Source organism: Phocoena phocoena, chromosome 2, assembly GCF_963924675.1.
Source record: "Phocoena phocoena chromosome 2, mPhoPho1.1, whole genome shotgun sequence".
In the NCBI taxonomy this organism is placed as follows: domain Eukaryota; kingdom Metazoa; phylum Chordata; class Mammalia; order Artiodactyla; family Phocoenidae; genus Phocoena; species Phocoena phocoena.
This window is the reverse complement of record NC_089220.1, coordinates 109,049,989-109,055,988: the sequence shown is the minus strand read 5'-3', so window position 1 is coordinate 109,055,988 and position 6,000 is coordinate 109,049,989.

Sequence of the window (6,000 nt, the reverse complement as noted above, 5' to 3'; positions counted from 1 at the left end):
ATGCCTCCTGCAGTGGACGCACTGAGTCTTAACCACTGGACTGCCAGGGAATTCCCTCAAAGTGCTTTTATATTTGTTTTATTAGATATAAAGTGGAGAATATAGACTGTTATCTGGATAATTAGAAGAATGCCTCTTGCCTCAGTTACCCGGACTCTTGAAGTTAACATATTTCCCATTTAAATTAATGTTAATTTTGTAAATTGCTTAATATTTTTTATCTTGCATTTATAGAAATAAAACCATAAAATTAAGGAAAATGTGGTACATATACATATTTGCATACATAATTTTAGATAGAGCTTGCAATTTACTTTCTCTTATTCTTTTCACATATTTATTCTATAATTTTAATGAAATATTTCAAGCTACAGAAAAGTAGAGAATGTAGCAAACACTACTCATCTTCTTGGTCTGTCAAATCTTGATGCTATAGGTGCTAAAGGTAACTTTTTTTAGTTTTCTGAATAGTTAACACATTTATATGTTCCAAAAAAGTATGGTGTTAAGTCCCCATCCCACTCTGTCCCGTATGTCCAGTTCCCATCTCCACTTATATATTTATTTTGTGTGCATGTGTGTGCAAGCAAATATATATTGCACGAATATATTTGGACTCACTTAAAAAAAAATTAAAGGTAACATATTTTTGACATTCTTCTTTGTGCCCACAATCCTAACACTAGCTCTTTACTGCCTCTTTTCTCGGCTCATTATTCAATTAATAGAACTCTTATGTTCAAGGAATTTTGTTAGTAACTCTGAAGAATCGGTAGTTTCTCGTCAAATTCTGTTTGCCTCCATCCTTTATATTCCGTCCACAACCCAGTTTTCTAAAAACCTGAGATCTACTTCCAAAGTCTGAAGTGCATAGAGCATAACAAACACGAACATCACGCGGACTAGGAGACTAAACTCCTCCGAAGAATTCGGGAGGGCGGAAGCGGTAGGGCAAGCAGTGTGGGATGGGTCGGACGCCGGAAAGGTGGGGATAGACGTGGGTGGGCGGGACCTGGGGGAGGTGGGTCCGGTAGGCACCGCCCAGGCTTTTGGCGCCAAAAGCCAAGGACTCTTCTCGCGAGAGTTTCGCGAGGTACACCGTTTCCCGGCCGCGCGGATTCCTGTGCTGTGGCTACTGCCGTCTGCTCGAGGTGAGAGCGGTTTGGCGGGAGAGTGAAGTTTCCGAGGGGAGAGCTGGCCGAGGGAGTCAGGCTGGGGAGCGGGGATGCCGGGAAGTCGCAAGGAGGGAGTGAGGAAGCAGGAGGACATGACTGAGACGGACCTGGGCTGATCGGGACTGGAGAGGAAGGAGGCCTGACCGGCTGCGACCTGTGCGGAGAGAAGGTTGGTGGGGACCAGGGCCGGCGCTTTTACTTCTTGTTTACGATTCGGGTCTGTCTCTCTAAACCAGGCCTTTTAGTGCAAGGTAACGTATGTCAGATACATCTTTATATCTCCAGTTTCTGTACCGGGGCTTCTAAACACTGGAGGCGTCCTGTGAATGTTGAATGAATGTGGTTGAAGTGAGAGGACAGACAGGGGAGTGAGGATGAAGGGAGGTCGGAGAAGAGGGATGGGATGGGAAGTTTTGTGGTTTTAGGGCTGGGTAGCAAGGAGGTCATTGAGTCAGTTTGGTAGGACTTCCTAGCGACAGGGACTTATGTTTTGGTGACTTAGGAAAAGTTGGGCATTGGACACCTAAGGGTCTGGGAACGAATTTGGGTATTAAATTTTTTTGTTACCTTCACTCTTCTGCGAGTCTGAGGACTAGAGAAGGAAGTGAAGAGACCTTAATAAATGTCTAAAAAGAGACTAGGCAACCATTGTCAAGAAGTTAAAGACAGAGCTATCTTCTTTTGCGGTACGTGGGCCTCTTACTGTTGTGGCCTCTCCCTTTGCGGAGCATAGGCTCCGGACGCGCAGGCTCAGCGGCCATGGCTCACGGGCCCAGCTGCTCTGCGGCATGTGGGATCCTCCCGGACCGGGGCACGAACCGGCATCCCCTGCATCGGCAGGCGGACTCTCAACCACTGCGCCACCAGGGAAGCCCAAGACAGAGCTATCTTATTCACTACAAATTTCCTGACAAGTCCTACCCCAGGCTTGGCTGGTTCCTTGCATTGCATCGTCACACTTAATATAGTGTGTGCCCTGTTATCTCATTCATCGCTCCCTGTTGGCTTCAAAGGTGTGAGCCCCATTTCTTCCCAGAAAGCTTAACTATTGATAGAGTGAGGCCAAAAAGTTCGTTCCTTTTTTCTGCAAGATGGCTCTAGTAGCGCTTCTTAGTTGTATTTAACTTCATTTGAAACAATGAAATATCAACGTGCATTTAAAAAAACTTATCAAAATTGGTGAATTTTTGTGTAGCCATTTTAATATTGAAGATGGAAGACAAAAAGCAACACTTTTGGCATAATTATGCTTTGTTATTTCAAGAAAGGTAAAAATGACACTGAAACATAAAAAAAGATTTGTGCAGTGTGAGAAGGTGCTGTGACTGATCGAAGGTGTCAAAAGTGGTTTGTGAAGTTTTGTGCTGGAGATTTCTTGCTGGATGGTGCTCCACGGTCAGGTAGGTCGGTGATCAAACTGAGACATTAATTGAGAACAATCAAAGTTATACCATGTGGGAGATAGACATACTCAAAATATCCAAATCAAACATTGAAAATCATTTGCACCAGCTTGGTTATGTGAATCGCTTTGATGTTTGGGTTCCACATAAGTTAAGCGAAAAACCTTCTTGACCATATTTCCGCACGCGATTCTCTATTTAAATGTAAAGAAAATGTTCCATTTTAAAACAAATTGTGATGGGCAATGAAAAGTGGGTACTGTACAATAATGTGGAATGGAGGAGATCATGGGGAAAGGGAAATGAACTACCACCAACCACACCAAAGGCTGGTCTTCATGCAAAGAAGGTGATGTTGTGTATATGGTGGGATTGGAAGGGAGTCCTCCATTATGAGCTCCTTCCGGAAAACCAAAGATTAATTCCAACAAGTACAGCTCCCAATTGGACCAACTGAAAGCAGCACCTGACGAAGAGTCCAGAATTAGTGGAAAACGCATAATCTTCCATCAGGATACCACAAGACTGCATGTTTCTTTGATGACCAGGCAAAAACTGTTACAGCTTGGCTAGGAAGTTCTGATTCATCCACCATATTCACTGGACATTGAACCTTCGGATTTCCATTTATTTCAGTCTTTTACAAAATTCTCTTAATGGAAAAAATTTCAATTCCCTGGAAGACTGTAAAAGGCACCTGGAACAGTTCTTTGCTCAAAAGGTTAAAAAGTTTTGGGAAGATGGAATTATGAAGTTACCTGAAAAATGGCAGAAGGTAGTGGAACAAAATGGTGAATACGTTGTTCAAAAAATTTCTTGGTAAAAATGAAAAATGTGTTTTTCATTTTTACTTAACCGAAGGAACTTCAATATGACCTTTAACTGCCTTTCCAATTTTGAAAACCTATGGTTGATATTTTGGTTTTTTTTTATGTACTTGTGGTCTTGGAAGTTTAGAATTGGAGAGACTTTGGAGATCCTCTAGCTCCAGTAGTTTTACAGTTTTGGGGAAGCTTTGGAATTCTTCATTCCTCCATTCAACAATTATTTCTGGGACTTCCCTGGTGGTCCAGTGTCTAAGACTCCGCACTCCCAATGTAGGTGGCCCAAGTTCGATCCCTGGTCAGGGAACTAGATCCCACATATTGCAACTAAGAGTTTGCATGCTGAAACTAAAGATCCCGCATGCCGCAACTAAAGACTCCATATGACGCAACGAAGGTCCCACACACAGCAACGAAGATCCCGAGTGCTGCAACTAAGACCCGGCACAGCCAAATAAATATTTAAAAAAAAAACCAAATTCTTTCTTTCTTTTATTAGTGGCCCATTGCAGTTATTAAATCCTGCTAGACAGGAATTACAAGTATCATTGCCATCAGAACTCTCCCTGTCCATAAACTCAGGAACTGAACAGATTCAGATAATTTTTTGAGATATCTTTCCTTCATGAACTCTCATGTTATCCCAAACTCAGGAATCTGATAGATTTGGGTAATGCATTACACTACCCATGACCTGAACTCACTAAAAATAATTCTCACCGTCTGAATTCAGGAAGCACATGGATTTGGATAGTGAGGATTCCTGGGCTACCTGCCCTGGCAGTGAAATGAGAAAGCTCAATTGGCCACCTCAGTTCTGCTCTCTGGGGCCACCCCCTTGTTCCCCTCCTCCAGGGTCCCAGCCTTGCCCTCCAGGAGCCCCTTCCCTGTGCATTTCCCTCTTGGCCACATTTGAAGTAGGCGTTAGGAGGTGTGCCCTCCTTTGGGGCTGCAGAACTGCTCAGGTTTTCTGCTAGTTCGAGTTGGGAGGACCAAGATCAACAGCTATTTCTTGAGCACTGGCTGTATATCACTTCTGGGGATACAGTAGAGGAGCACAGAGACCCACCTTGTCATTGCCCTTTTAGAGCTACAGTCTATGATGGGAGACAGACATTAATCAAATAATCACACAAATAGAACCTAATATTGGAACTGGGTGAGTGCTACAAAACTTGTACTTGACATTTTGAATGCTTGTCGTAGGAGGATTTAGTTTAGGAAAATTGGGGGAGACTTTTCTGAGGTGATGGTTGAGATCTGAAAGAGATTAGGAGTTATGGAAGAGCCTTCAAGATAGGAAACAGCTTTTGTAAAGGTCTAGTGGCCTGAGGGGTAGAAAGAAAAAGCATGGAGAATGGTGTGAAGTAAGTCTGGAGAAGTAGGAAAGTGCTAAACCCCGCAGGGCCTTGGAGTTTTATCATTATCCTAAGAGCAGTAGGAAGCCATTGAAGTATTTAAGCCTAACAGTAATGTGATCAGCTTGACATTTCCAAAGGTTCAGTTGAGCTGTAATATGGAGAATGGATTGAAAGGGCAAAATGGATAGGAGTGATGGTGTAATCCAAACAAGAAGTGTTAGGAAGTGGTTGTGGAAATAGGGAGAAATGGACGGACTTAAGGGTTAATCTGGAAGTAAAATGGACAGGGTATTTAGGATGGGGGAATGAAGTGTTAATGAAGTGTTGCAGGTTTCTGATATATAGCTGGATAGGTGTCATTCATTGAATTGGGACAATTTAGAAGGTTGGTTTTATACATGATGAGTTATAGGTACCTTTGAGAAATTTTAGAGCTGTAAAATGAGAAGTAGGGATTTAGAGCTCGGATTTGATGCTCAGGTGGAGATAAAAAATTAATGGGTCATCTATAAATTAAAGCCATGTGCATAACTGAGTGAAGAGGGCCTAAGATGAAGTCTTGGATACTAACTGACCAGGTTAGAGGAATATGAATCTGCAAAGAAGATCCAGGAGGAGTGTCCAGGAAGGGAGGAAAGCCAGTTGAGTACTGTATTTCAGGAGTCAACAAAAACACTTTTCCAGAAAAAGGAACTGATCAAAAGTGTCAGATGTTTCTGAGAGGTCAAGTAAGATGGTACCGTAAAGCATTCTTTCAAGTTACCAACTTAAGGATTATTTCCATTTCTTCAAAGGAGACCTTACTAGAAAACCAATATGTAAACAGTATTTTTATTTTTATCTTTGCTTTTTCGGTCCTCCTGCACAGCTTATGGCATATTAGTTCCTGGAGCAGGGATTGAACCCGGGCCCTCAGCAGTGAGAACACAGAACCCTAACCACTGGACTACCAGGGAATTCCCAACAGTATTTTTAAAAAGCTTCTCTGGTTGAAGTGGGGGTGAGGTACTGTACCCTGCCAATTTCACACCCCTTTGGACCACAATTTGAAACCCTCTGAAAAGTTAAAATCATCATTTTATGATGGGGAGACTCAACAGTTGAGGTAAAATGATTTGCTCAAAATCATATTGTTATTTAGTGGTAGGGTCTACATTAGAACTCAGTTCTAATTTCTAACTTTGTTCTTTTTTCCATAACTGTTATCTTCTTCACTTCAGTTCACGATGTGTGAGTT